Here is a 15000-nt window from a genome sequence, read left to right as displayed (position 1 = left end):
TAATCTGAGGGTCCAGGGTTCAAGTCCCTGTTCAGGCGATTTCTTTAAATCCAAGCAAAATGGGCCGTCACACTCGTGAGAGCAAGATCCTGGTCTAAACGCCAGGCTGCTAAACAATTTACTGTGGCTATCAGTGCTCGCTTTGTCCACTGTTTGCTTCACTCTTTGTCAAACCCTGAGTAAGTCATTACAGCAAAGGCTGGTATTTTTCACCAAAATCCTTCACTTTCCAGAAATGCCTCGAAATTCAAAGGCCCACTGATTCTCCTTCAGTCAAAGTGCGGTCACTGAATTTGACAGTGAAAAGATTAGAGTGTTGATTTTCTTGACCCCGACGTGATTTGAACACGCAACCTTCTGATCTGGAGTCAGACGCGCTACCGTTGCGCCACGAGGTCCCACAGCTGTCACGCAGATAAACTTTCCAACTTTTCCCAGAATCTATTATTGAGGCATTGAGCGATGGAAGCTTTCAGAGCAGAAAGAGCCATTCTCTGTTGCCCCTGCAGACGTTTTTGCTTGCTGTTACCTTGTTACACCGTGCAATACTTACCACCGTGCGTTAGTAAGAGCGAACTTGGTGCCACGTCCGTGCAGAGCCTTTCGGAAGCCTGGATAGCTCAGTCGGTAGAGCATCAGACTTTTAATCTGAGGGTCCAGGGTTCAAGTCCCTGTTCAGGCGATTTCTTTAAACCCAAGCAAAATGGGCCGTCACACTCGTGAGAGCAAGATCCTGGTCTAAACGCCAGGCTGCTAAACAATTTACTGTGGCTATCAGTGCTCGCTTTGTCCACTGTTTGCTTCACTCTTTGTCAAACGCTGCGTAAGTCATTACAGCAAAGGCTGGTATTTTTCACCAAAATCCTTCACTTTCCAGTAATGCCTCGAAATTCAAAGGGCCACTGATTCTCCTTCAGTCAAAGTGCGGTCACTGAATTTGACAGTGAAAAGACTAGAGTGTTGAATTTTTTGACCCCGACGTGATTTGAACACGCAACCTTCTAATCTGGAGTCAGACGCGCTACCGTTGGGCCACGAGGTCCCACAGCTGTCACGCAGATAAACTTTCCCACTTTTCCCAGAATCTATTATTGAGGCCTTGAGCGATGGAAGCTTTCAGAGCAGAAAGAGCCATTCTCTGTTGCCCCTGCAGACGTTTTTGCTTGCTGTTACCTTGTTACACCGTGCAATACTTACCACCGTCCGTCAGTAAGAGCGAACTTGGCGCCACGTCCGTGCAGAGCCTTTCGGAAGCCTGGATAGCTCAGTCGGTAGAGCATCAGACTTTTAATCTGAGGGTCCAGGGTTCAAGTCCCTGTTCAGGCGATTTCTTTAAACCCAAGCAAAATGGGCCGTCACACTCGTGAGAGCAAGATCCTGGTCTAAACGCCAGGCTGCTAAACAATTTACTGTGGCTATCAGTGCTCGCTTTGTCCACTGTTTGCTTCACTCTTTGTCAAACCCTGCGTAAGTCATTACAGCAAAGGCTGGTATTTTTCACCAAAATCCTTCACTTTCCAGTAATGCCTCGAAATTCAAAGGGCCACTGATTCTCCTTCAGTCAAAGTGCGGTCATTGAATTTGACAGTGAATAGATTAGAGTGTTGAATTTTTTGACCCCGACGTGATTTGAACACGCAACCTTCTGATCTGGAGTCAGACGCGCTACCGTTGCGCCACGAGGTCCCACAGCTGTCACGCAGATAAACTTTCCCACTTTTCCCAGAATCTATTATTGAGGCCTTGAGCGATGGAAGCTTTCAGAGCAGAAAGAGCCATTCTCTGTTGCCCCTGCAGACGTTTTTGCTTGCTGTTACCTTGTTACACCGTGCAATACTTACCACCGTCCGTCAGTAAGAGCGAACTTGGTGCCACGTCCGTGCAGAGCCTTTCGGAAGCCTGGATAGCTCAGTCGGTAGAGCATCAGACTTTTAATCTGAGGGTCCAGGGTTCAAGTCCCTGTTCAGGCGATTTCTTTAAATCCAAGCAAAATGGGCCGTCACACTCGTGAGAGCAAGATCCTGGTCTAAACGCCAGGCTGCTAAACAATTTACTGTGGCTATCAGTGCTCGCTTTGTCCACTGTTTGCTTCACTCTTTGTCAAAGCCTGAGTAAGTCATTACAGCAAAGGCTGGTATTTTTCACCAAAATCCTTCACTTTCCAGTAATGCCTCGAAATTCAAAGGCCCACTGATTCTCCTTCAGTCAAAGTGCGGTCACTGAATTTGACAGTGAAAAGATTAGAGTGTTGAATTTTTTGACCCCGACGTGATTTGAACACGCAACCTTCTGATCTGGAGTCAGACGCGCTACCGTTGCGCCACAAGGTCCAACAGCTATCACGCAGATAAACTTTCCAACTTTTCCCAGAATCTATTATTGAGGCCTTGAGCGATGGAAGCTTTCAGAGCAGAAAGAGCCATTATCTGTTGCCCCTGCAGACGTTTTTGCTTGCTGTTACCTTGTTACACCGTGCAATACTTACCACCGTGCGTTAGTAAGAGCGAACTTTGTGCCACGTCCGTGCAGAGCCTTTCAGAAGCCTGGATAGCTCAGTCGGTACAGCATCCGACTTTTAATCTGAGGGTCCAGGGTTCAAGTCCCTGTTCAGGCGATTTCTTTAAATCCAAGCAAAATGGGCCGTCACACTCGTGAGAGCAAGATCCTGGTCTAAACGCCAGGCTGCTAAACAATTTACTGTGGCTATCAGTGCTCGCTTTGTCCACTGTTTGCTTCACTCTTTGTCAAACCCTGAGTAAGTCATTACAGCAAAGGCTGGTATTTTTCACCAAAATCCTTCACTTTCCAGTAATGCCTCGAAATTCAAAGGCCCACTGATTCTCCTTCAGTCAAAGTGCGGTCACTGAATTTGACAGTGAAAAGATTAGAGTGTTGAATTTTTTGACCCCGACGTGATTTGAACACGCAACCTTCTGATCTGGAGTCAGACGCGCTACCGTTGCGCCACGAGGTCCCACAGCTATCACGCAGATAAACTTTCCAACTTTTCCCAGAATCTATTATTGAGGCCTTGAGCGATGGAAGCTTTCAGAGCAGAAAGAGCCATTCTCTGTTGCCCCTGCAGACGTTTTTGCTTGCTGTTACCTTGTTACACCGTGCAATACTTACCACCGTGCGTTAGTAAGAGCGAACTTGGCGCCACGTCCGTGCAGAGCCTTTCGGAAGCCTGGATAGCGGTGCCGGGAGAACGAGAGACTGTCAATTGCCATCCAATCACGTATCACTATTGCCATCTTTCCATTTATGTTCACAGCCAATCAATAAAGCCTAATCCCATCATCTCCGTTTCCTTCCAGCCAGTCACTATGCCCCATTTCCAATATTTTTTTTTTATACGTATGCATCAATCACGTATCAGTATGTGTATCTTTACCTCACAGCTTACAGCCAATAAAAAAAGTCCATTTACAAAATCTCGTCTCCTTGCCTTTGTTGACAACCAATCACTATCCTTCGTTCCCAAAAACTTTCCATCTACCTGACGGAGCATCGCCAGAGGTTAATCAGCGGTCCAGCGGTTTTGAAAAAAAAAAAAAAAAGTTTGGACTCTAACGTTACAGGTGCCAGAGTACTGGATTTACGTTGGATTTAACAGTTACATACATCGATATCGAGGTAAGAAGCCGACAATGTTGTTATATTTAGTTAAGTGGCTGGTTAGCTAACGAAACGTTACAGAACGTCTTATTTATGTAGAGGTCAAGGGGCAGTTTCATTATTTTTAATGGACTTTACATGTTTACATTAATATAATTACTATTGTGCATAGGCTTAGTTACTGTCATAATGTATGTTATTACGTTATTATGTTTACATTAAGTTGGCTAAAAATAGCTAGCCTATAGGTTAGGCTACCTCTGGCCGCTATATGGCTGCATTATGCATAACGTTAATTAGCCTATAAGTTAACGTTAGTTAGTTTTGGGCGCCAGTTTTTACTGAGGTAAACGAATTCTGTCTGTTAATTTTAGCTGTAATGTAATTCAATACAATACATAGGCTAACCATAAAGCTGCACCTTTATTATCATGACGTAATATAGGGCTTGTGTTGTTTTTGTGGGTTAATCGATAATAAACATAATGTAGGCTAATTGTAAGACTATGTAATAATCGTAATGGGCAATGTTATATTTAGTTAAGTGGCTGGTTAGCTAACGTAACGTTACAGAACGTCTTATTTATGTCTAGAGGTTAAGGGGCAGTTTCATTATTTTTAATGGACTTTACATGTTTACATTAATATAATTACTATCGTGCATAGGCTTTGTTACTGTCATAATGTATGTTATTACGTTATTATGTTTACATTAAGTTGGCTAAAAATAGCTAGCCTATAGGTTAGGCTACCTCTGGCCGCTATATGGCTGCATTATGCATAACGTTAATTAGCCTATAAGTTTTGGGCGCCAGTTTTTACTGAGGTAAACGAATTCTGTCTGTTAATTTTAGCTGTAATGCAATTCAATACAATACATAGGCTAACCATAAAGCTGCACCTTTATTATCATGACGTAATATAGGGTTTGTGTTGTTTTTGTGGGTTAATCGATAATAAACATAATGTAGACTAATTGTAAGCCTTTGTAATCGAAATGGTATGTAATAATCTGATTTTTATGGCATATTATTATACCCACACACCACATCATCCCTTCCTCCTAAATATTAAACTATAACCTTGTCCAAAAACACTCAGATGAAATATGTGCTATGTGAAATAAATGTATGAAACTGATTAACTACTCAGTTCTACTGAATAGTCATAAACTTTGTATTTTGCCACACACTATCTTCTATTGGAAGATGGCTTCCAAACACAAGAAGCACAGGGCTATGAGTGACGATGAATGGGTGGCCCGCCTGCGCAGATTTGCCACACAGGGGGTCTGGCCTTCTGAGGCAGGGAACAGACCGGCACCACGCCAGAGGAAATGGCATGAACTGTACCAGAAGGTAAACTTGGACATGTACATAAACACAGGAAATCTATGTCATCATTACAGGGAACAGATAGTTATGATTCATTGTCATATGTTACAGATTGAGAAGTGTCCACTACAACAAAGGGGCCAAATGTCTCTGTTTGGGGGGACACAGACATGTAACTGTGGTTTCCACACGAAAAAGGTATAAGAAGTGTTTCATAAAAGTGTGATGTGTTGATGGTGTATTGTGTATTTTTTTTAATTTAATTTCCTTTTCTGTTAAACTGTAGCCTTCCAGTGTGGCCCCTGTGTCATCCACACCATCCATGTCACCACCTGTAACACCTGGGCAGTCAGGAACGGCATCCGGGAAGGCACCTTTAAAGCCTACTTTGACTTTGACATCGGTAAATGCATGTCTTTATGCAGATATTTATGTTATCATACGTTATAACATTTTAAAACGCTTCACATAATGTTACTAATTTCTTTTTGTCAGTTTACAAAGCCACGGTATGGTGGGTCCCATGGTGCAGCTTTAAAGCCAAACCTAGGTGTGGCAAGGACGCATGCAACCAAGGTATAGTCAAGAAAATGAAACTTCATTCCATAAAGATATGCTGAGTTTATCTAATCATCGTTACTGCAATTCCTGATAATGATAGATTATTTCATTCAATACTGTAAACTGTGCTCTCTTATTCTTGCAGCCTATTAGCACTTCTGCATTGTCCAGCCCTGCACCTAGGACACCATCACCTGCCCGCAGTCCCAGGCCGGATATTCAGACCGTCTCTCCCCTGTCTCTTCCTCCCTCTTCTGCGTCTGCATCGCCTGCTCGCAGTCCCAGGCTGTATATTCAGACTGTCTCCCCCCTGTCTCTTCCTCCTTCTTCTGTGTCTGAAGTCACCTCTGCTTCCTGTGCTCCAGGAGCTGTTTCTAGAGTTGTGAGTACCTCTTTAATTGAAACGTTTTCTTCACACTAATATTGTTGGATCACATAAATATGCTACATTTTGAACAAACATTCCTCACAAGTGGCTTGTAATCATATCTATGTTTGTCTTTTTTAATACATTAGGAAGTGTCAGCCGCTGCCTCCTCTGGGACGTCCTCTGATTCCGTCACCTCTGTTATCAGCTCCGCCTGTGTTCCCTCTGCTGCTCCATCTTCAGCTGAATCCTCGGTCCAGCCTGCTGAAAATACAGTGACCGCTCCAGGTTCAGAGTCTGGATGGCTTCCCGCGAAGTTGATGAAAACCATACCACCACAGGATCAGAGGTGGATTTCAGCAGCTTTGTGGAAGCAACATCGGCTTCGTACTGACCTGAAGCTGTGGTATGATCCACCAGAGCCAGCTCTGATTTATCATCAAGGCCCCGCTCCAGAGCGCTTCTTCACACACAGGCTTCTACTGTGGATGCCATACCATCTCTGGAAGGTCAGGCTGTCCTGTCTTGTGTGTGGGGGGCAGCTCACAGGCTATGGGGCACACAAGAGAGCCCGGCAGGTACTAGATGTAGATCGCTACTACCTGATGATTACAGAGACTCTCTGGTGCAGTGGATGCAAAACGGCCTTGATTTCCACCAGCAAGGCCATCTTGGACCAGCTGGACTTAGCCCACAAACTAGAATTTAGGCTGATCCTAACTCGAAAGTGAGTATACTGAGATTTAGCTTGTGTAATAAATGTTTGTCATTTAAAACACAATTGAGATGAGCTGGTTTTAATGTTTGTGTCTTTATGTCTCTCTTTCCCTTTGTTTTATTCAGATATGCCTGTGACATGCGGGTCATTAGGTTCCTCAGGGAGAGGGCCCTGGGCAACAGCCCTTCTCGCTTAGTGAGGCAGCTGCGGGAGAACCACAGCGAGGAGTGGCTGAAGCGTCTTTGCCGGTACCTTGGTGCCTGCTCAGACTTCACCTCCCAGCCAAGCCTGCTCCCTGTACGATTTCAGGAGCCACCTGAGCCGGAAACCATCCCCTCCCACAGATGGATGCTGGCTGTTTATGGGCGGGACATCTTGTGCAGGCTGGACCATATCAAAGCCAGCATAACCTCCACATATGGCTGCATCCTAAAAATGGACTCCACCAAAAAAGTAACTACTTTTATATTTCAATCAAAATAATTGGAAATACACCATTAGTAGTAGTACAGACCTGAAATATGGAAGTAATGTTTCATATATAAATAATTTTGCATCACTCACTGTCTTTTCTGTGTGATTACAGATAACAAAGAAGCTGTCGGGGTTGGCGAAAGGAACAGCGCTGTGGCTGACATCTGTCAGCAATGAGGTGGGCCAGATCCTCATCAGTGTCCTGACGGCTCAGGAGGGTCCTGCCCTGGACCGTATGGCAGCAGACCTCATCCGGAGGTACACAGATGCGGGTGTGGCTCCGCCTCAGCTCCTCTATGTGGACTGTGACTGCTGTCGGGAGGGCACTGGGCAGACCAAGCTCAAGCAGCGATTTGGTGGGTGGCCAGACTTGGTGGTAAAGCTGGACATCTACCACTTCATGCGGCGACTGGCAGCTGGGTGCACCAAGGATGCTCATCCTCTTTACCCCATTTTCATGGCACGCATGTCTTCGTGCATTTTTGAATGGGACAGTGGGGATGTGTCTCTGCTGAGGCAGGCCAAGAGGGAGCAGCTGAGACGTGAAGGTGTCCCTGGCATCACCGGCACTATGGTGGACCAACGGATCACCAAGGAGGAATTGGCCCTGCACTGCCGAAGGCGGACAAGAGGAGAGCAGCAGACCATCTTGCTGATCGAGCACCTCCTCAGCGAGCTAATGGGGGTAAAGGGTCGAGACCTTCTTGGTGTCCCTCTCTTGGACCAGGAGAGGATGCAGCACATCTGGCAAGTCCAGAAAAGGCACGTAAAGTGCATTCAGGACGAACCAGGTGTGCTGCTCTACACACAGACTGGCACCACCACCAAAGAGGGTATTGTGCTGCCAAACTACAGGTGTGCAAGGGGCTCCACATCACTGGAGTCCTTTCATCTCCATCTGAACAGGTTCCTTCCAGGTCAGTATAAATCATTACTCATCAGAAATATCAATGGTGACACAATTAATGTCTATCAAATAGCAAAGCACAACAAATTAACTTGCAGTTATTGATCTTATCTAAAGGAACAAGTGCCAACAGCTTAAATTTCCAGCTGTACCTCCTGGAAGGCCTGAACAGGTGGAATCAGGACCGTAAGATGGCATCTCTGGCAGGCAAACCTCCGTCCCTGTTAAGCTACTCCGGGGACCTGGTGCACTGTGTCAACACCCACAGTGTTAAGGTGCTTGGAAGACAGCTTGTTCCATCTTTTCAGCCACCTTCTGTCTATACTGGTGAGTTTTAGCTTTAAATTGCTTTTTATATTCATAAAAAAATTATATTCATATTAATTTTCTGAAAACTGCGTTCCCCTGTCTGTTCCAGGTGAACTCATAGGTATAGATTACCTGTACCGGCAAACAGGGCAGGCCATGCAGGACGTGGATCCTGACTCTGAGGCGACCGATCAGATGTTGGAGGATGTGGGCACGGAGGAGGAGTTGGAGGACGAGGGCTTCGGAGATAGCAACCTGGATCCCACTATTGAGGTGCTGGACCTGTCCCCTGGCTCATTACCTGCCTCGACCAGTGTAGCCAGCACTCCTGCCTCTGTCCAGACTGGGTCTGCTAACACCACTACAGCAGCACCTAAGCAACAACTGGTAACTATTCTTAATAATAACAGTACAAGTAGTATTATTTGTATAGCACTATTAACTTTAATTGTATTTGCCTTATTCATAATAATAACAGTACAAGTAGTATTATTTGTATAGCACTATTAACTTTAATTGTATTTGCCTTATTCACCCGGCGGCCATTACGAGGCTGAGGGGTACACTTGCCATTACACCTCAGTCCAGCAGATGGTGGTGGTAATGCACTCCTTTTGCAAACTGCCAAAAAAAACTCACTGAAGAAGAAGAAAAGGCCAGTGAACCCTTCTTCTTTTTCAGTGAGTTTTTTTTAGCAGGTTGCAAACGGAGTGCATTACCACCACCATCTGCTGGACTGAGGTGTAATGGCAAGTGTACCCCTCAGCCTCGTAATGGCCGCCGGGTGAATAAGGCGAATAGCACAATGAAAAGAAAAATAGAAACAAACAAAATACCATTAATACAATCTAAAGAGTAAATACATTAATAAAAAGCAAAGTAAAAAAAGATAGATTAAATTCCATAAACATGTTTTTTTTTTTTTTAAGTCTTTCAACTCCATGACCAGGGTGCCCTCTGGTCCATCCTCCACGACCACCTACGCCGCCTCTGGTCCATCCTCCACGTCCACCTACGCCGCCGCCGCCTCTGGTCCATCTGCCATGTCCACCTACGCCGCCTCTGGTCCATCTGCCATGTCCACCTACGCCGCCTCTGGTCCATCTGCCATGTCCACCTACGCCGCCTCTGGTCCATCTGCCACGACCACCTACGCCGCCTCTGGTCCATCTGCCACGTCCACCTACGCCGCCTCTGGTCCATCCTCCACGACCACCTACGCCGCCTCTGGTCCATCTGCCACGTCCACCTACGCCGCCGCCGCCTCTGGTCCATCCTCCACGACCACCTACGCCGCCTCTGGTCCATCCTCCACGACCACCTACGCCGCCTCTGGTCCATCCTCCACGACCACCTACGCCGCCTCTGGTCCATCCTCCACGACCACCTACGCCGCCGCCGCCTCTGGTCCATCTGCCACGTCCACCTACGCCGCCGCCGCCTCTGGTCCATCTGCCATGTCCACCTACGCCGCCTCTGGTCCATCTGCCATGTCCACCTACGCCGCCTCTGGTCCATCTGCCATGTCCACCTACGCCGCCTCTGGTCCAGTTGCCATGTCCACCTACGCCGCCTCTGGTCCATCCTCCATGACCACCTACGCCTCCGTCCTTCCTCTCCCCACCACCCTCACAGTCTCTGTCACTCCAGCCACTGCTCCCCCAGCAGTGCAACCAGTGCCAGAGGAACCACTGGTAAGACTCTTTGTGACAAGTACATTGTGGTAGTTGTGTTGTTCTTCTGCCTGTGATATTGTATCTTTTTTTTAACATTGGTTTACTCTTATATTTTACCAGGCTGTGGATGAGCGCAGTGTACCAGGGATAGACAGAGTGGACAGCCTGGCAGGCTACTTGGTGGGGCTTAGGGTGGAAACCGGGCAAACTCTGAGCCACCAGCAGGCCAGTACCATCATTGCCCTATGGCAAAACCTGCTTCCGTTTGACCAGCAGAGAGTGGCGTACGCTGCCCGGCACCAGGTGCGTCTTACCACAGGACGGTTTAGGTGCTCAAAAACCAAGCCTGAATTCACGCCTGGTGTGGACAGCATGACCCGTTGCGTCCTTGGGTCAACAGGATCACCTGCCCAGTGGCCAGACAGTTGCCGCCTGGTAGAGTCCATCTTTGTTAAACTGTGTGATATTCACAGGAGCCCCAAAAAATTGGGAAGTCATGCAGTAACAAGATGGACTCTAATTCTGAGGGACTACAGCAAGATCCGGCAACTTGTCCTGGGCAATGGGACTGTGATGCAGAGTACCACCCTGCAGTTGTTTGAGGTGAATCAAACGACGCTAATTCAATGGCACAACAAGCGGCTGAAGAGGCAAGAATGTGCCATCCTGCTTCAGGGTGTGAACTTGCCAGCCCCCATTCCTATTGCGGCTAGGCCTCTCCCCCCTGGACAGATTCGCCCCACTGCAGCACCCCCACAGCCTGGTCCCCAACATCGCTACCACCTGCCTGAAAGCACAGTGGGAAAGGCAGTGGACAAACGAAAGTCTGCAGTTCCGGCCCCGCACCCCCCTCCTCCAAAAGTTTTCCGGCCAAGGCAGTTGTTCCCTGCTGATTCTGCCCCTTTACCTGTTATATCCAACCCCGGTCCTGCATTTGCCCCCATTGTACAAACACTTGTTTCTGCTCCTTCACCTGTCATCCCCAACCCCAGTCCTGCCTTTGCCCCGTTTGTGTTTTTGTGTCCTGCTCCAGTTCCTGCCGTCCGGCATATTGCTCCTGCTGGCCCCATTCCCTCCCCAACACCTGCTCGGAGGCCCTACGTCCGCACTGTGGACAAAAACAAGTGCAGTCTGTGCCACCAGCCCCGCAACAAAGAAACTGGCCACAGCCAGTATTATGGCCACATCTACTGTCCCCAGACTGCTGCTCTGCCACTTGACCAGTGGATGGAGGACATGAAGAAGAAGAGGGCAGACAAAAAAAAATAATTTGTTCATTTGAAAATGCTACATTGTTCATTATGTAAGCGCTTTTTTGTTTGTAAATAGTCCACAACTTGTGTGTGTGTGTGTGTGTGTGTGTGTGTGTGTGTGTGGCGCAGTGTGTGCGTGTTTATGTGTGTGTGTGGCGCAGTGTGTGTGTGTGTATGCGTGAGAGTATACTCATGAGGGTGTGTTTATGTGAGACAAAAGGAGAAGGTGTTTTAATAAAAAAAAAAAAGGTTGAACTTTATCTCTACAGTATCCTTTGGCTTTTTTCTATCAAACCTATCTGGAAAACATTTCAAACTCACACAGATATTAAAATTACAAGAAAAGGACATAATGGTATTGCACACAGATCCACAGGGTGTGAGAAGTGATTGTCAGAAACATTTATTTGATATAAAGGTTTATTATAATAAGCAGTAGTAGTATCATATTCTTATTTATATTATTCTTATTGCAATAAAGCATTAAAATTACAAGAAAAGGACATAATGGTATTGCACACAGATCCACAGGGTGTGAGAAGTGATTGTCAGAAACATTTATTTGATATAAAGGTTTATTATGAGCAGCAGTAGTAGTAGTAGTATCATATTCGTATTTGTATTATTCTTATTGCAACAAAGCATTCTTACCAATTGTATTTTTCTTAGTTTTTAAGCTATATTTGATAGATTCATAGCACTTTTCAAGAGTTTGCATTAATTCATGCATGTTCCAATCGGGATTCGAACCGGCGATTTTCTCATTTTTCCTCTCTTTTTTTCTTTTCTCCTTCCCCCTTCTTCCCCTTCCTTCCCCTTCTTTCCTCCTTCTTCCCCCCCCTCTCCAGACTATTGTTCCCCAGCTTTAGCGGAGTCGGTAGAGCATCAGACTTTTAATCTGAGGGTCCAGGGTTCAAGTCCCTGTTCAGGCGATTTCTTTAAACCCAAGCAAAATGGGCCGTCACACTCGTGAGAGCAAGATCCTGGTCTAAACGCCAGGCTGCTAAACAATTTACTGTGGCTATCAGTGCTCGCTTTGTCCACTGTTTGCTTCACTCTTTGTCAAACCCTGAGTAAGTCATTACAGCAAAGGCTGGTATTTTTCACCAAAATCCTTCACTTTCCAGTAATGCCTCGAAATTCAAAGGCCCACTGATTGTCCTTCAGTCAAAGTGCGGTCACTGAATTTGACAGTGAAAAGATTAGAGTGTTGAATTTTTTGACCCCGACGTGATTTGAACACGCAACGTTCTGATCTGGAGTCAGACGCGCTACCGTTGCGCCACGAGGTCCCACAGCTCTCACGCAGATAAACTTTCCCACTTTTCCCAGAATCTATTATTGAGGCCTTGAGCGATGGAAGCTTTCAGAGCAGAAAGAGCCATTCTCTGTTGCCCCTGCAGACGTTTTTGCTTGCTGTTACCTTGTTACACCGTGCAATACTTACCACCGTGCGTTAGTAAGAGCGAACTTGGCGCCACGTCCGTGCAGAGCCTTTCGGAAGCCTGGATAGCTCAGTCGGTAGAGCATCAGACTTTTAATCTGAGGGTCCAGGGTTCAAGTCCCTGTTCAGGTGATTTCTTTAAACCTAAGCAAAATGTGCCGTCACACTCGTGAGAGCAAGATCCTGGTCTAAACGCCAGGCTGCTAAACAATTTACTGTGGCTATCAGTGCTCGCTTTGTCCACTGTTTGCTTCACTCTTTGTCAAACCCTGAGTAAGTCATTACAGCAAAGGCTGGTATTTTTCACCAAAATCCTTCACTTTCCAGTAATGCATCGAAATTCAAATGCCCACTGATTCTCCTTCAGTCAAAGTGCGGTCACTGAATTTGACAGTGAAAAGATTAGAGTGTTGAATTTTTTGACCCCGACGTGATTTGAACACGCAACCTTCTGATCTGGAGTCAGACGCGCTACCGTTGCGCCACGAGGTCCCACAGCTGTCACGCAGATAAACTTTCCCACTTTTCCCAGAATCTATTATTGAGGCCTTGAGCGATGGAAGCTTTCAGAGCAGAAAGAGCCATTCTCTGTTGCCCCTGCAGACGTTTTTGCTTGCTTTTACCTTGTTACACCGTGCAATACTTACCACCGTGCGTTAGTAAGAGCGAACTTGGCGCCACGTCCGTGCAGAGCCTTTCGGAAGCCTGGATAGCTCAGTCGGTAGAGCATCAGACTTTTAATCTGAGGGTCCAGGGTTCAAGTCCCTGTTCAGGTGATTTCTTTAAACCCAAGCAAAATGTGCCGTCACACTCGTGAGAGCAAGATCCTGGTCTAAACGCCAGGCTGCTAAACAATTTACTGTGGCTATCAGTGCTCGCTTTGTCCACTGTTTGCTTCACTCTTTGTCAAACCCTGAGTAAGTCATTACATCAAAGGCTGGTATTTTTCACCAAAATCCTTCACTTTCCAGTAATGCATCGAAATTCAAATGCCCACTGATTCTCCTTCAGTCAAAGTGCGGTCACTGAATTTGACAGTGAAAAGATTAGAGTGTTGAATTTTTTGACCCCGACGTGATTTGAACACGCAACCTTCTGATCTGGAGTCAGACGCGCTACCGTTGCGCCACGAGGTCCCACAGCTCTCACGCAGATAAACTTTCCCACTTTTCCCAGAATCTATTATTGAGGCCTTGAGCGATGGAAGCTTTCAGAGCAGAAAGAGCCATTCTCTGTTGCCCCTGCAGACGTTTTTGCTTGCTTTTACCTTGTTACACCGTGCAATACTTACCACCGTGCGTTAGTAAGAGCGAACTTGGCGCCACGTCCGTGCAGAGCCTTTCGGAAGCCTGGATAGCTCAGTCGGTAGAGCATCAGACTTTTAATCTGAGGGTCCAGGGTTCAAGTCCCTGTTCAGGTGATTTCTTTAAACCCAAGCAAAATGTGCCGTCACACTCGTGAGAGCAAGATCCTGGTCTAAACGCCAGGCTGCTAAACAATTTACTGTGGCTATCAGTGCTCGCTTTGTCCACTGTTTGCTTCACTCTTTGTCAAACCCTGAGTAAGTCATTACATCAAAGGCTGGTATTTTTCACCAAAATCCTTCACTTTCCAGTAATGCCTCGAAATTCAAAGGGCCACTGATTCTCCTTCAGTCAAAGTGCGGTCACTGAATTTGACAGTGAAAAGATTAGAGTTTTGAATTTTTTGACCCCGACGTGATTTGAACACGCAACCTTCTGATCTGGAGTCAGACGCGCTACCGTTGCGCCACGAGGTCCCACAGCTGTCACGCAGATAAACTTTCCCACTTTTCCCAGAATCTATTATTGAGGCCTTGAGCGATGGAAGCTTTCAGAGCAGAAAGAGCCATTCTCTGTTGCCCCTGCAGACGTTTTTGCTTGCTGTTACCTTGTTACACCGTGCAATACTTACCACCGTGCGTTAGTAAGAGCGAACTTGGCGCCACGTCCGTGCAGAGCCTTTCGGAAGCCTGGATAGCTCAGTCGGTAGAGCATCAGACTTTTAATCTGAGGGTCCAGGGTTCAAGTCCCTGTTCAGGCGATTTCTTTAAACCCAAGCAAAATGGGCCGTCACACTCGTGAGAGCAAGATCGATCCTGGTCTAAACGCCAGGCTGCTAAACAATTTACTGTGGCTATCAGTGCTCGCTTTGTCCACTCTTTGCTTCACTCTTTGTCAAACCCTGAGTAAGTCATTACAGCAAAGGCTGGTATTTTTCACCAAAATCCTTCACTTTCCAGTAATGCCTCGAAATTCAAATGCCCACTGATTCTCCTTCAGTCAAAGTGCGGTCACTGAATTTGACAGTGAAAAGAT

The 15000-nt window shown here is 46.5% G+C and overlaps 18 non-coding genes across 18 annotated transcripts in view; 9 read left to right on the top strand and 9 right to left on the bottom strand.

The window, feature by feature from the left end:
* Positions 1 to 38, top strand: part of trnak-uuu (transfer RNA lysine (anticodon UUU)) — a 73-nt gene extending 35 nt beyond the window's left edge. Inside the window, exon 1 of the tRNA in view lies at positions 1 to 38. This exon is cut by the window's left edge and continues 35 nt beyond it. This is a non-coding gene — a tRNA (tRNA-Lys).
* Positions 39 to 326: 288 nt separating this feature from the next.
* Positions 327 to 398, bottom strand: trnaw-cca (transfer RNA tryptophan (anticodon CCA)). The gene has a single exon. It is a non-coding gene; the product is annotated as a tRNA-Trp (tRNA).
* Positions 399 to 609: 211 nt separating this feature from the next.
* On the top strand, positions 610 to 682 carry trnak-uuu (transfer RNA lysine (anticodon UUU)). Its single transcript has one exon. It is a non-coding gene; the product is annotated as a tRNA-Lys (tRNA).
* A 288-nt stretch (positions 683 to 970) lies between these two features.
* On the bottom strand, positions 971 to 1042 carry trnaw-cca (transfer RNA tryptophan (anticodon CCA)). The gene has a single exon. It is a non-coding gene; the product is annotated as a tRNA-Trp (tRNA).
* A 211-nt stretch (positions 1043 to 1253) lies between these two features.
* Positions 1254 to 1326, top strand: trnak-uuu (transfer RNA lysine (anticodon UUU)). The gene has a single exon. It is a non-coding gene; the product is annotated as a tRNA-Lys (tRNA).
* A 288-nt stretch (positions 1327 to 1614) lies between these two features.
* trnaw-cca (transfer RNA tryptophan (anticodon CCA)) lies at positions 1615 to 1686 on the bottom strand. The gene has a single exon. It is a non-coding gene; the product is annotated as a tRNA-Trp (tRNA).
* A 211-nt stretch (positions 1687 to 1897) lies between these two features.
* trnak-uuu (transfer RNA lysine (anticodon UUU)) lies at positions 1898 to 1970 on the top strand. The gene has a single exon. It is a non-coding gene; the product is annotated as a tRNA-Lys (tRNA).
* A 288-nt stretch (positions 1971 to 2258) lies between these two features.
* trnaw-cca (transfer RNA tryptophan (anticodon CCA)) lies at positions 2259 to 2330 on the bottom strand. The gene has a single exon. It is a non-coding gene; the product is annotated as a tRNA-Trp (tRNA).
* A 211-nt stretch (positions 2331 to 2541) lies between these two features.
* On the top strand, positions 2542 to 2614 carry trnak-uuu (transfer RNA lysine (anticodon UUU)). Its single transcript has one exon. It is a non-coding gene; the product is annotated as a tRNA-Lys (tRNA).
* A 288-nt stretch (positions 2615 to 2902) lies between these two features.
* Positions 2903 to 2974, bottom strand: trnaw-cca (transfer RNA tryptophan (anticodon CCA)). Its single transcript has one exon. It is a non-coding gene; the product is annotated as a tRNA-Trp (tRNA).
* Positions 2975 to 12437: 9463 nt separating this feature from the next.
* trnaw-cca (transfer RNA tryptophan (anticodon CCA)) lies at positions 12438 to 12509 on the bottom strand. The gene has a single exon. It is a non-coding gene; the product is annotated as a tRNA-Trp (tRNA).
* A 211-nt stretch (positions 12510 to 12720) lies between these two features.
* On the top strand, positions 12721 to 12793 carry trnak-uuu (transfer RNA lysine (anticodon UUU)). Its single transcript has one exon. It is a non-coding gene; the product is annotated as a tRNA-Lys (tRNA).
* Positions 12794 to 13081: 288 nt separating this feature from the next.
* trnaw-cca (transfer RNA tryptophan (anticodon CCA)) lies at positions 13082 to 13153 on the bottom strand. Its single transcript has one exon. It is a non-coding gene; the product is annotated as a tRNA-Trp (tRNA).
* Positions 13154 to 13364: 211 nt separating this feature from the next.
* trnak-uuu (transfer RNA lysine (anticodon UUU)) lies at positions 13365 to 13437 on the top strand. The gene has a single exon. It is a non-coding gene; the product is annotated as a tRNA-Lys (tRNA).
* Positions 13438 to 13725: 288 nt separating this feature from the next.
* Positions 13726 to 13797, bottom strand: trnaw-cca (transfer RNA tryptophan (anticodon CCA)). The gene has a single exon. It is a non-coding gene; the product is annotated as a tRNA-Trp (tRNA).
* A 211-nt stretch (positions 13798 to 14008) lies between these two features.
* trnak-uuu (transfer RNA lysine (anticodon UUU)) lies at positions 14009 to 14081 on the top strand. The gene has a single exon. It is a non-coding gene; the product is annotated as a tRNA-Lys (tRNA).
* Positions 14082 to 14369: 288 nt separating this feature from the next.
* On the bottom strand, positions 14370 to 14441 carry trnaw-cca (transfer RNA tryptophan (anticodon CCA)). The gene has a single exon. It is a non-coding gene; the product is annotated as a tRNA-Trp (tRNA).
* Positions 14442 to 14652: 211 nt separating this feature from the next.
* Positions 14653 to 14725, top strand: trnak-uuu (transfer RNA lysine (anticodon UUU)). Its single transcript has one exon. It is a non-coding gene; the product is annotated as a tRNA-Lys (tRNA).
* Positions 14726 to 15000: the final 275 nt, after the last annotated feature.

This window comes from Alosa pseudoharengus, unplaced genomic scaffold (assembly GCF_046254945.1).
Source record: "Alosa pseudoharengus isolate Yale_2024_CS ecotype anadromous, Long Island Sound unplaced genomic scaffold, YU_APseudo_1.1 YU_APseudo_1.1_scf_8, whole genome shotgun sequence".
NCBI classification, from domain to species: Eukaryota; Metazoa; Chordata; class Actinopteri; order Clupeiformes; family Clupeidae; genus Alosa; species Alosa pseudoharengus.
The sequence above is the reverse complement of the archived record's forward strand: the minus strand, read 5'-3'. Positions and strand labels throughout refer to the sequence as shown.